Source organism: Aegilops tauschii, chromosome 3, assembly GCF_002575655.3.
Source record: "Aegilops tauschii subsp. strangulata cultivar AL8/78 chromosome 3, Aet v6.0, whole genome shotgun sequence".
Classification (NCBI taxonomy): Eukaryota; Viridiplantae; Streptophyta; class Magnoliopsida; order Poales; family Poaceae; genus Aegilops; species Aegilops tauschii.
This window is the reverse complement of record NC_053037.3, coordinates 577,852,357-577,867,192: the sequence shown is the minus strand read 5'-3', so window position 1 is coordinate 577,867,192 and position 14,836 is coordinate 577,852,357.

The window sequence follows — 14,836 nt, the reverse complement described above, 5'->3', positions numbered from 1 at the left end:
AAAATCACTACAAAATGAACTCTGAAAATGTTGGAACTTGGCATGGTATCATCATTTCGCCCGCATAGCATGTGCAAAAGAGTAGAGAGGGTCACGGCGAAAACTGGACGCACCTCGTGTACTAACTGGACAATCTCTTTCGGAGTATCAGGGTTTCGGACGAGAACTCATCTGTTACACCGGCACTTCAATGTTTTTTAAACTTATTTGAACTCCAGCCTATTTTTGGGTTCAGTAGGCATCATTCAAAGCGACGTCATCAATTTCCAACACGTTCTGACATCATTTGCTGTTTTTCAGTCATTTACCGATTTGTTTAGGGAGCTAAATGACGGTGAAATTGAAAATCACTACAAAATGAACTCTGAAAATGTTGGAACTTGGCATGGTATCATCATTTTGCCCGCATAGCATGTGCAAAAGAGTAGAGAGGGTCACGGCGAAAACTGGACGCACCTCGTGTACAAACTGGACAATCTCTTTCGGAGTATCAGGGTTTCGGACGAGAACTCATCTGTTACACGGGCACTTCAATGTTTTTTAAACTTATTTGAACTCCAGCCTATTTTTGCGTTCAGTATGCATCATTCAAAGCGACGTCATCAATTTCCAACACGTTCTGACATCATTTGCTGTTTTTCAGTCATTTACCGATTTGTTTAGGGAGCTAAATGACGGTGAAATTGAAAATCACTACAAAATGAACTCTGAAAATGATGGAACTTGGCATGGTATCATCATTTCGCCCGCATAGCATGTGCAAAAGAGTAGGGAGGGTCACGGCGAAAACTGGACGCACCTCGTGTACAAACTGGACAATCTCTTTCGGAGTATCAGGGATTCGGACGGGAACTCATCTGTTACACGGGCACTTTAATGTTTTTTAAACTTATTTGAACTCCAGCCTCTTTTTGCGTTCAGTATGCATCATTCAAAACGACGTCATCAATTTCCAACGCGTTCTGACATCATTTGCTGTTTTTCAGTCATTTACCGATTTGTTTAGGGAGCTAAATGACGGTGAAATTGAAAATCACTACAAAATGAACTCTGAAAATGTTGGAACTTGGCATGGTATCATCATTTTGCCCGCATAGCATGTGCAAAAGAGTAGAGAGGGTCACGGCGAAAACTGGACGCACCTCGTGTACAAACTGGACAATCTCTTTCGGAGTATCAGGGTTTCGGACGAGAACTCATCTGTTACACGGGCACTTCAATGTTTTTTAAACTTATTTGAACTCCAGCCTATTTTTGCGTTCAGTATGCATCATTCAAAGCGACGTCATCAATTTCCAACACGTTCTGACATCATTTGCTGTTTTTCAGTCATTTACCGATTTGTTTAGGGAGCTAAATGACGGTGAAATTGAAAATCACTACAAAATGAACTCTGAAAATGATGGAACTTGGCATGGTATCATCATTTCGCCCGCATAGCATGTGCAAAAGAGTAGGGAGGGTCACGGCGAAAACTGGACGCACCTCGTGTACAAACTGGACAATCTCTTTCGGAGTATCAGGGATTCGGACGGGAACTCATCTGTTACACGGGCACTTTAATGTTTTTTAAACTTATTTGAACTCCAGCCTCTTTTTGCGTTCAGTATGCATCATTCAAAACGACGTCATCAATTTCCAACGCGTTCTGACATCATTTGCTGTTTTTCAGTCATTTACCGATTTGTTTAGGGAGCTAAATGACGGTGAAATTGAAAATCACTACAAAATGAACTCTGAAAATGTTGGAACTTGGCATGGTATCATCATTTCGCCCGCATAGCATGTGCAAAAGAGTAGAGAGGGTCACGGCGAAAACTGGACGCACCTCGTGTACAAACTGGACAATCTCTTTCGGAGTATCAGGGTTTCGGACGAGAACTCATCTGTTACACCGGCACTTCAATGTTTTTTAAACTTCTTTTAACTCCAGCCTATTTTTGCGTTTAGTATGCATCATTCAAAGCGACGTCATCAATTTCCAACACGTTCTGACATCATTTGCTGTTTTTCAGTCATTTACCGATTTGTTTAAGGAGCTAAATGACGGTGAAATTGAAAATCACTACAAAATGAACTCTGAAAATGATGGAACTTGGCATGGTATCATCATTTCGCCCGCATAGCATGTGCAAAAGAGTAGGGAGAGTCACGGCGAAAACTGGACGCACCTCGTGTACAAACTGGACAATCTCTTTCGGAGTATCAGGGATTCGGACGAGAACTCATCTGTTACACGGCCACTTCAATGTTTTTTAAACTTATTTGAACTCCAGCCTATTTTTGCGTTCAGTATGCATCATTCAAAGCGACGTCATCAATTTCCAACACATTCTGACATCATTTGCTGTTTTTCAGTCATTTACCGATTTGTTTAGGGAGCTAAATGACGGTGAAATTGAAAATCACTACAAAATGAACTCTGAAAATGATGGAACTTGGCATGGTATCATCATTTCGCCCGCATAGCATGTGCAAAAGAGTAGGGAGGGTCACGGCGAAAACTGGACGCACCTCGTGTACAAACTGGACAATCTCTTTCGGAGTATCAGGGATTCGGACGGGAACTCATCTGTTACACGGGCACTTTAATGTTTTTTAAACTTATTTGAACTCCAGCCTCTTTTTGCGTTCAGTATGCATCATTCAAAACGACGTCATCAATTTCCAACGCGTTCTGACATCATTTGCTGTTTTTCAGTCATTTACCGATTTGTTTAGGGAGCTAAATGACGGTGAAATTGAAAATCACTACAAAATGAACTCTGAAAATGATGGAACTTGGCATGGTATCATCATTTCGCCCGCATAGCATGTGCAAAAGAGTAGGGAGGGTCACGGCGAAAACTGGACGCACCTCGTGTACAAACTGGACAATCTCTTTCGGAGTATCAGGGATTCGGACGAGAACTCATCTGTTACACGGCCACTTCAATGTTTTTTAAACTTATTTGAACTCCAGCCTATTTTTGCGTTCAGTATGCATCATTCAAAGCGACGTCATCAATTTCCAACACGTTCTGACATAATTTGCTGTTTTTCAGTCATTTACCGATTTGTTTAGGGAGCTAAATGACGGTGATCTTGAAAATCACTACAAAATGAACTCTGAAAATGTTGGAACTTGGAATGGTATCATCATTTCGCCCGCATAGCATGTGCAAAAGAGTAGAGAGGGTCACGGCGAAAACTGGACGCACCTCGTGTACAAACTGGACAATCTCTTTCGGAGTATCAGGGTTTCGGACGAGAACTCATCTATTACACGGGCACTTCAATGTTTTTTAAACTTCTTTGAACTCCAGCCTATTTTTGCGTTCAGTATGCATCATTCAAAGCGACGTCATCAATCTCCAACACGTTCTGACATCATTTGCTGTTTTTCAGTCATTTACCGATTTGTTTAGGGAGCTAAATGACGGTGAAATTGAAAATCACTACAAAATGAACTCTGAAAATGTTGGAACTTGGCATGGTATCATCATTTCGCCCGCATAGCATGTGCAAAAGAGTAGAGAGGGTCACGGCGAAAACTGGACGCACCTCGTGTACAAACTGGACAATCTCTTTCGGAGTATCAGGGTTTCGGACGAGAACTCATCTGTTACACGGGCACTTCAATGTTTTTTAAACTTATTTGAACTCCAGCCTATTTTTGCGTTCAGTATGCATCATTCAAAGCGACGTCATCAATTTCCAACACGTTCTGACATCATTTGCTGTTTTTCAGTCATTTACCGATTTGTTTAAGGAGCTAAATGACGGTGAAATTGAAAATCACTACAAAATGAACTCTGAAAATGATGGAACTTGGCATGGTATCATCATTTCGCCCGCATAGCATGTGCAAAAGAGTAGGGAGAGTCACGGCGAAAACTGGACGCACCTCGTGTACAAACTGGACAATCTCTTTCGGAGTATCAGGGTTTCGGACGAGAACTCATCTGTTACACGGGCACTTCAATGTTTTTTAAACTTCTTTGAACTCCAGCCTATTTTTGCGTTCAGTATGCATCATTCAAAGCGACGTCATCAATCTCCAACACGTTCTGACATCATTTGCTGTTTTTCAGTCATTTACCGATTTGTTTAGGGAGCTAAATGACGGTGAAATTGAAAATCACTACAAAATGAACTCTGAAAATGTTGGAACTTGGCATGGTATCATCATTTCGCCCGCATAGCATGTGCAAAAGAGTAGAGAGGGTCACGGCGAAAACTGGACGCACCTCGTGTACAAACTGGACAATCTCTTTCGGAGTATCAGGGATTCGGACGGGAACTCATCTGTTACACGGGCACTTTAATGTTTTTTAAACTTATTTGAACTCCAGCCTCTTTTTGCGTTCAGTATGCATCATTCAAAACGACGTCATCAATTTCCAACGCGTTCTGACATCATTTGCTGTTTTTCAGTCATTTACCGATTTGTTTAGGGAGCTAAATGACGGTGAAATTGAAAATCACTACAAAATGAACTCTGAAAATGATGGAACTTGGCATGGTATCATCATTTCGCCCGCATAGCATGTGCAAAAGAGTAGGGAGGGTCACGGCGAAAACTGGACGCACCTCGTGTACAAACTGGACAATCTCTTTCGGAGTATCAGGGATTCGGACGAGAACTCATCTGTTACACGGCCACTTCAATGTTTTTTAAACTTATTTGAACTCCAGCCTATTTTTGCGTTCAGTATGCATCATTCAAAGCGACGTCATCAATTTCCAACACGTTCTGACATAATTTGCTGTTTTTCAGTCATTTACCGATTTGTTTAGGGAGCTAAATGACGGTGATCTTGAAAATCACTACAAAATGAACTCTGAAAATGTTGGAACTTGGAATGGTATCATCATTTCGCCCGCATAGCATGTGCAAAAGAGTAGAGAGGGTCACGGCGAAAACTGGACGCACCTCGTGTACAAACTGGACAATCTCTTTCGGAGTATCAGGGTTTCGGACGAGAACTCATCTATTACACGGGCACTTCAATGTTTTTTAAACTTCTTTGAACTCCAGCCTATTTTTGCGTTCAGTATGCATCATTCAAAGCGACGTCATCAATCTCCAACACGTTCTGACATCATTTGCTGTTTTTCAGTCATTTACCGATTTGTTTAGGGAGCTAAATGACGGTGAAATTGAAAATCACTACAAAATGAACTCTGAAAATGTTGGAACTTGGCATGGTATCATCATTACGCCCGCATAGCATGTGCAAAAGAGTAGGGAGGGTCACGGCGGAAACTGGACGCACCTCGTGTACAAACTGGACAATCTCTTTCGAAGTATCAGGGTTTCGGACGAGAACTCATCTGTTACACGGGCACTTCAATGTTTTTTAAACTTATTTGAACTCCAGCCTATTTTTGCGTTCAGTATGCATCATTCAAAGCGACGTCATCAATTTCCAACACGTTCTGACATCATTTGCTGTTTTTCAGTCATTTACCGATTTGTTTAAGGAGCTAAATGACGGTGAAATTGAAAATCACTACAAAATGAACTCTGAAAATGATGGAACTTGGCATGGTATCATCATTTCGCCCGCATAGCATGTGCAAAAGAGTAGGGAGAGTCACGGCGAAAACTGGACGCACCTCGTGTACAAACTGGACAATCTCTTTCGGAGTATCAGGGTTTCGGACGAGAACTCATCTGTTACACGGGCACTTCAATGTTTTTTAAACTTCTTTGAACTCCAGCCTATTTTTGCGTTCAGTATGCATCATTCAAAGCGACGTCATCAATCTCCAACACGTTCTGACATCATTTGCTGTTTTTCAGTCATTTACCGATTTGTTTAGGGAGCTAAATGACGGTGAAATTGAAAATCACTACAAAATGAACTCTGAAAATGTTGGAACTTGGCATGGTATCATCATTTCGCCCGCATAGCATGTGCAAAAGAGTAGAGAGGGTCACGGCGAAAACTGGACGCACCTCGTGTACAAACTGGACAATCTCTTTCGGAGTATCAGGGTTTCGGACGAGAACTCATCTGTTACACGGGCACTTCAATGTTTTTTAAACTTATTTGAACTCCAGCCTATTTTTGCGTTCAGTATGCATCATTCAAAGCGACGTCATCAATTTCCAACACGTTCTGACATCATTTGCTGTTTTTCAGTCATTTACCGATTTGTTTAAGGAGCTAAATGACGGTGAAATTGAAAATCACTACAAAATGAACTCTGAAAATGATGGAACTTGGCATGGTATCATCATTTCGCCCGCATAGCATGTGCAAAAGAGTAGGGAGAGTCACGGCGAAAACTGGACGCACCTCGTGTACAAACTGGACAATCTCTTTCGGAGTATCAGGGTTTCGGACGAGAACTCATCTGTTACACGGGCACTTCAATGTTTTTTAAACTTCTTTGAACTCCAGCCTATTTTTGCGTTCAGTATGCATCATTCAAAGCGACGTCATCAATCTCCAACACGTTCTGACATCATTTGCTGTTTTTCAGTCATTTACCGATTTGTTTAGGGAGCTAAATGACGGTGAAATTGAAAATCACTACAAAATGAACTCTGAAAATGTTGGAACTTGGCATGGTATCATCATTTCGCCCGCATAGCATGTGCAAAAGAGTAGAGAGGGTCACGGCGAAAACTGGACGCACCTCGTGTACAAACTGGACAATCTCTTTCGGAGTATCAGGGATTCGGACGGGAACTCATCTGTTACACGGGCACTTTAATGTTTTTTAAACTTATTTGAACTCCAGCCTCTTTTTGCGTTCAGTATGCATCATTCAAAACGACGTCATCAATTTCCAACGCGTTCTGACATCATTTGCTGTTTTTCAGTCATTTACCGATTTGTTTAGGGAGCTAAATGACGGTGAAATTGAAAATCACTACAAAATGAACTCTGAAAATGATGGAACTTGGCATGGTATCATCATTTCGCCCGCATAGCATGTGCAAAAGAGTAGGGAGGGTCACGGCGAAAACTGGACGCACCTCGTGTACAAACTGGACAATCTCTTTCGGAGTATCAGGGATTCGGACGAGAACTCATCTGTTACACGGCCACTTCAATGTTTTTTAAACTTCTTTGAACTCCAGCCTATTTTTGCGTTCAGTATGCATCATTCAAAGCGACGTCATCAATTTCCAACACGTTCTGACATAATTTGCTGTTTTTCAGTCATTTACCGATTTGTTTAGGGAGCTAAATGACGGTGATCTTGAAAATCACTACAAAATGAACTCTGAAAATGTTGGAACTTGGAATGGTATCATCATTTCGCCCGCATAGCATGTGCAAAAGAGTAGAGAGGGTCACGGCGAAAACTGGACGCACCTCGTGTACAAACTGGACAATCTCTTTCGGAGTATCAGGGTTTCGGACGAGAACTCATCTATTACACGGGCACTTCAATGTTTTTTAAACTTCTTTGAACTCCAGCCTATTTTTGCGTTCAGTATGCATCATTCAAAGCGACGTCATCAATCTCCAACACGTTCTGACATCATTTGCTGTTTTTCAGTCATTTACCGATTTGTTTAGGGAGCTAAATGACGGTGAAATTGAAAATCACTACAAAATGAACTCTGAAAATGTTGGAACTTGGCATGGTATCATCATTACGCCCGCATAGCATGTGCAAAAGAGTAGAGAGGGTCACGGCGAAAACTGGACGCACCTCGTGTACAAACTGGACAATCTCTTTCGGAGTATCAGGGTTTCAGACGAGAACTCATCTGTTACACGGGCACTTCAATGTTTTTTAAACTTATTTGAACTCCAGCCTATTTTTGCGTTCAGTATGCATCATTCAAAGCGACGTCATCAATTTCCAACACGTTCTGACATCATTTGCTGTTTTTCAGTCATTTACCGATTTGTTTAAGGAGCTAAATGACGGTGAAATTGAAAATCACTACAAAATGAACTCTGAAAATGATGGAACTTGGCATGGTATCATCATTTCGCCCGCATAGCATGTGCAAAAGAGTAGGGAGAGTCACGGCGAAAACTGGACGCACCTCGTGTACAAACTGGACAATCTCTTTCGGAGTATCAGGGTTTCGGACGAGAACTCATCTGTTACACGGGCACTTCAATGTTTTTTAAACTTCTTTGAACTCCAGCCTATTTTTGCGTTCAGTATGCATCATTCAAAGCGACGTCATCAATCTCCAACACGTTCTGACATCATTTGCTGTTTTTCAGTCATTTACCGATTTGTTTAGGGAGCTAAATGACGGTGAAATTGAAAATCACTACAAAATGAACTCTGAAAATGTTGGAACTTGGCATGGTATCATCATTTCGCCCGCATAGCATGTGCAAAAGAGTAGAGAGGGTCACGGCGAAAACTGGACGCACCTCGTGTACAAACTGGACAATCTCTTTCGGAGTATCAGGGTTTCGGACGAGAACTCATCTGTTACACGGGCACTTCAATGTTTTTTAAACTTATTTGAACTCCAGCCTATTTTTGCGTTCAGTATGCATCATTCAAAGCGACGTCATCAATTTCCAACACGTTCTGACATCATTTGCTGTTTTTCAGTCATTTACCGATTTGTTTAGGGAGCTAAATGACGGTGAAATTGAAAATCACTACAAAATGAACTCTGAAAATGATGGAACTTGGCATGGTATCATCATTTCGCCCGCATAGCATGTGCAAAAGAGTAGGGAGGGTCACGGCGAAAACTGGACGCACCTCGTGTACAAACTGGACAATCTCTTTCGGAGTATCAGGGATTCGGACGGGAACTCATCTGTTACACGGGCACTTTAATGTTTTTTAAACTTATTTGAACTCCAGCCTCTTTTTGCGTTCAGTATGCATCATTCAAAACGACGTCATCAATTTCCAACGCGTTCTGACATCATTTGCTGTTTTTCAGTCATTTACCGATTTGTTTAGGGAGCTAAATGACGGTGAAATTGAAAATCACTACAAAATGAACTCTGAAAATGTTGGAACTTGGCATGGTATCATCATTTCGCCCGCATAGCATGTGCAAAAGAGTAGAGAGGGTCACGGCGAAAACTGGACGCACCTCGTGTACAAACTGGATAATCTCTTTCGGAGTATCAGGGTTTCGGACGAGAACTCATCTGTTACACCGGCACTTCAATGTTTTTTAAACTTCTTTTAACTCCAGCCTATTTTTGCGTTCAGTATGCATCATTCAAAGCGACGTCATCAATTTCCAACACGTTCTGACATCATTTGCTGTTTTTCAGTCATTTACCGATTTGTTTAAGGAGCTAAATGACGGTGAAATTGAAAATCACTACAAAATGAACTCTGAAAATGATGGAACTTGGCATGGTATCATCATTTCGCCCGCATAGCATGTGCAAAAGAGTAGGGAGGGTCACGGCGAAAACTGGACGCACCTCGTGTACAAACTGGACAATCTCTTTCGGAGTATCAGGGATTCGGACGAGAACTCATCTGTTACACGGCCACTTCAATGTTTTTTAAACTTATTTGAACTCCAGCCTATTTTTGCGTTCAGTATGCATCATTCAAAGCGACGTCATCAATTTCCAACACGTTCTGACATCATTTGCTGTTTTTCAGTCATTTACCGATTTGTTTAGGGAGCTAAATGACGGTGATCTTGAAAATCACTACAAAATGAACTCTGAAAATGTTGGAACTTGGAATGGTATCATCATTTCGCCCGCATAGCATGTGCAAAAGAGTAGAGAGGGTCACGGCGAAAACTGGACGCACCTCGTGTACAAACTGGACAATCTCTTTCGGAGTATCAGGGTTTCGGACGAGAACTCATCTGTTACACGGGCACTTCAATGTTTTTTAAACTTCTTTGAACTCCAGCCTATTTTTGCGTTCCGTATGCATCATTCAAAGCGACGTCATCAATCTCCAACACGTTCTGACATCATTTGCTGTTTTTCAGTCATTTACCGATTTGTTTAGGGAGCTAAATGACGGTGAAATTGAAAATCACTACAAAATGAACTCTGAAAATGTTGGAACTTGGCATGGTATCATCATTTCGCCCGCATAGCATGTGCAAAAGAGTAGAGAGGGTCACGGCGAAAACTGGACGCACCTCGTGTACAAACTGGACAATCTCTTTCGGAGTATCAGGGTTTCGGACGAGAACTCATCCGTTACACGGGCACTTCAATGTTTTTTAAACTTATTTGAACTCCAGCCTATTTTTGCGTTCAGTATGCATCATTCAAAGCGACGTCATCAATTTCCAACACGTTCTGACATCATTTGCTGTTTTTCAGTCATTTACCGATTTGTTTAGGGAGCTAAATGACGGTGAAATTGAAAATCACTACAAAATGAACTCTGAAAATGATGGAACTTGGCATGGTATCATCATTTCGCCCGCATAGCATGTGCAAAAGAGTAGGGAGGGTCACGGCGAAAACTGGACGCACCTCGTGTACAAACTGGACAATCTCTTCCGGAGTATCAGGGATTCGGACGGGAACTCATCTGTTACACGGGCACTTTAATGTTTTTTTAAACTTATTTGAACTCCAGCCTCTTTTTGCGTTCAGTATGCATCATTCAAAGCGACATCATCAATTTCCAACACGTTCTGACATCATTTGCTGTTTTTCAGTCATTTACCGATTTGTTTAGGGAGCTAAATGACGGTGAAATTGAAAATCACTACAAAATGAACTCTGAAAATGTTGGAACTTGGCATGGTATCATCATTTCGCCCGCATAGCATGTGCAAAAGAGTAGAGAGGGTCACGGCGAAAACTGGACGCACCTCGTGTCCAAACTGGATAATCTCTTTCGGAGTATCAGGGTTTCGGACGAGAACTCATCTGTTACACCGGCACTTCAATGTTTTTTAAACTTCTTTTCACTCCAGCCTATTTTTGCGTTCAGTATGCATCATTCAAAGCGACGTCATCAATTTCCAACACGTTCTGACATCATTTGCTGTTTTTCAGTCATTTACCGATTTGTTTAAGGAGCTAAATGACGGTGAAATTGAAAATCACTACAAAATGAACTCTGAAAATGATGGAACTTGGCATGGTATCATCATTTCGCCCGCATAGCATGTGCAAAAGAGTAGGGAGGGTCACGGCGAAAACTGGACGCACCTCGTGTACAAACTGGACAATCTCTTTCGGAGTATCAGGGATTCGGACGAGAACTCATCTGTTACACGGCCACTTCAATGTTTTTTAAACTTATTTGAACTCCAGCCTATTTTTGCGTTCAGTATGCATCATTCAAAGCGACGTCATCAATTTCCAACACGTTCTGACATCATTTGCTGTTTTTCAGTCATTTACCGATTTGTTTAGGGAGCTAAATGACGGTGATCTTGAAAATCACTACAAAATGAACTCTGAAAATGTTGGAACTTGGAATGGTATCATCATTTCGCCCGCATAGCATGTGCAAAAGAGTAGAGAGGGTCACGGCGAAAACTGGACGCACCTCGTGTACAAACTGGACAATCTCTTTCGGAGTATCAGGGTTTCGGACGAGAACTCATCTGTTACACGGGCACTTCAATGTTTTTTAAACTTCTTTGAACTCCAGCCTATTTTTGCGTTCAGTATGCATCATTCAAAGCGACGTCATCAATCTCCAACACGTTCTGACATCATTTGCTGTTTTTCAGTCATTTACCGATTTCTTTAGGGAGCTAAATGACGGTGAAATTGAAAATCACTACAAAATGAACTCTGAAAATGTTGGAACTTGGCATGGTATCATCATTTCGCCCGCATAGCATGTGCAAAAGAGTAGAGAGGGTCACGGCGAAAACTGGACGCACCTCGTGTACAAACTGGACAATCTCTTTCGGAGTATCAGGGTTTCGGACGAGAACTCATCCGTTACACGGGCACTTCAATGTTTTTTAAACTTCTTTGAACTCCAGCCTATTTTTGCGTTCAGTATGCATCATTCAAAGCGACGTCATCAATTTCCAACACGTTCTGACATCATTTGCTGTTTTTCAGTCATTTACCGATTTGTTTAGGGAGCTAAATGACGGTGAAATTGAAAATCACTACAAAATGAACTCTGAAAATGATGGAACTTGGCATGGTATCATCATTTCGCCCGCATAGCATGTGCAAAAGAGTAGGGAGGGTCACGGCGAAAACTGGACGCACCTCGTGTACAAACTGGACAATCTCTTCCGGAGTATCAGGGATTCGGACGGGAACTCATCTGTTACACGGGCACTTTAATGTTTTTTTAAACTTATTTGAACTCCAGCCTCTTTTTGCGTTCAGTATGCATCATTCAAAGCGACATCATCAATTTCCAACACGTTCTGACATCATTTGCTGTTTTTCAGTCATTTACCGATTTGTTTAGGGAGCTAAATGACGGTGAAATTGAAAATCACTACAAAATGAACTCTGAAAATGTTGGAACATGGCATGGTATCATCATTTCGCCCGCATAGCATGTGTAAAAGAGTAGAGAGGGTCACGGCGAAAACTGGACGCACCTCGTGTACAAACTGGACAATCTCTTTCGGAGTATCAGGGTTTCGGACGAGAACTCATCTGTTACACCGGCACTTCAATGTTTTTAAACTTCTTTTAACTCCAGCCTATTTTTGTGTTCAGTATGCATCATTCAAAGCGACGTCATCAATTTCCAACACGTTCTGACATCATTTGCTGTTTTTCAGTCATTTACCGATTTGTTTAAGGAGCTAAATGACGGTGAAATTGAAAATCACTACAAAATGAACTCTGAAAATGATGGAACTTGGCATGGTATCATCATTTCGCCCGCATAGCATGTGCAAAAGAGTAGGGAGGGTCACGGTGAAAACTGGACGCACCTCGTGTACAAACTGGACAATCTCTTTCGGAGTATCAGGGATTCGGACGAGAACTCATCTGTTACACGGCCACTTCAATGTTTTTTAAACTTATTTGAACTCCAGCCTATTTTTGCGTTCAGTACGCATCATTCAAAGCGACGTCATCAATTTCCAACACGTTCTGACATCATTTGCTGTTTTTCAGTCATTTACAAATTTGTTTAGGGAGCTAAATGACGGTGAAATTGAAAATCACTACAAAATGAACTCTGAAAATGATGGAACTTGGCATGGTATCATCATTTCGCCCGCATAGCATGTGCAAAAGAGTAGGGAGGGTCACGGCGAAAACTGGACGCACCTCGTGTACAAACTGGACAATCCCTTCCGGAGTATCAGGGATTCGGACGGGAACTCATCTGTTACACGGGCACTTTAATGTTTTTTTAAACTTATTTTAACTCCAGCCTCTTTTTGCGTTCAGTATGCATCATTCAAAGCGACGTCATCAATTTCCAACACGTTCTGACATCATTTGCTGTTTTTCAGTCATTTACCGATTTGTTTAGGGAGCTAAATGACGGTGAAATTGAAAATCACTACAAAATGAACTCTGAAAATGTTGGAACATGGCATGGTATCATTATTTCGCCCGCATAGCATGTGTAAAAGAGTAGATAGGGTCATGGCGAAAACTGGACGCACCTCGTGTACAAACTGGACAATCTCTTTCGGAGTATCAGGGTTTCGGACGAGAACTCATCTGTTACACCGGCACTTCAATGTTTATAAACTTCTTTTAACTCCAGCCTATTTTTGTGTTCAGTATGCATCATTCAAAGCGACGTCATCAATTTCCAACACGTTCTGACATCATTTGCTGTTTTTCAGTCATTTACCGATTTGTTTAAGGAGCTAAATGACGGTGAAATTGAAAATCACTACAAAATGAACTCTGAAAATGATGGAACTTGGCATGGTATCATCATTTCGCCCGCATAGCATGTGCAAAAGAGTAGGGAGGGTCACGGCGAAAACTGGACGCACCTCGTGTACAAACTGGACAATCTCTTTCGGAGTATCAGGGATTCGGACGAGAACTCATCTGTTACACGGCCACTTCAATGTTTTTTAAACTTATTTGAACTCCAGCCTATTTTTGCGTTCAGTATGCATCATTCAAAGCGACGTCATCAATTTCCAACACGTTCTGACATCATTTGCTGTTTTTCAGTCATTTACAGATTTGTTTAGGGAGCTAAATGACGGTGAAATTGAAAATCACTACAAAATGAACTCTGAAAATGATGGAACTTGGCATGGTATCATCATTTCGCCCGCATAGCATGTGCAAAAGAGTAGAGAGGGTCACGGCGAAAACTGGACGCACCTCGTGTACAAACTGGACAATCTCTTTCGGAGTATCAGGGTTTCGGACGAGAACTCATCTGTTACACGGGCACTTCAATGTTTTTTAAACTTCTTTGAACTCCAGCCTATTTTTGCGTTCAGTATGCATCATTCAAAGCGACGTCATCAATCTCCAACACGTTCTGACATCATTTGCTGTTTTTCAGTCATTTACCGATTTGTTTAGGGAGCTAAATGACGGTGAAATTGAAAATCACTACAAAATGAACTCTGAAAATGTTGGAACTTGGCATGGTATCATCATTTCGCCCGCATAGCATGTGCAAAAGAGTAGAGAGGGTCACGGCGAAAACTGGACGCACCTCGTGTACAAACTGGACAATCTCTTTCGGAGTATCAGGGTTTCGGACGAGAACTCATCCGTTACACGGGCACTTCAATGTTTTTTAAACTTATTTGAACTCCAGCCTATTTTTGCGTTCAGTATGCATCATTCAAAGCGACGTCATCAATTTCCAACACGTTCTGACATCATTTGCTGTTTTTCAGTCATTTACCGATTTGTTTAGGGAGCTAAATGACGGTGAAATTGAAAATCACTACAAAATGAACTCTGAAAATGATGGAACTTGGCATGGTATCATCATTTCGCCCGCATAGCATGTGCAAAAGAGTAGG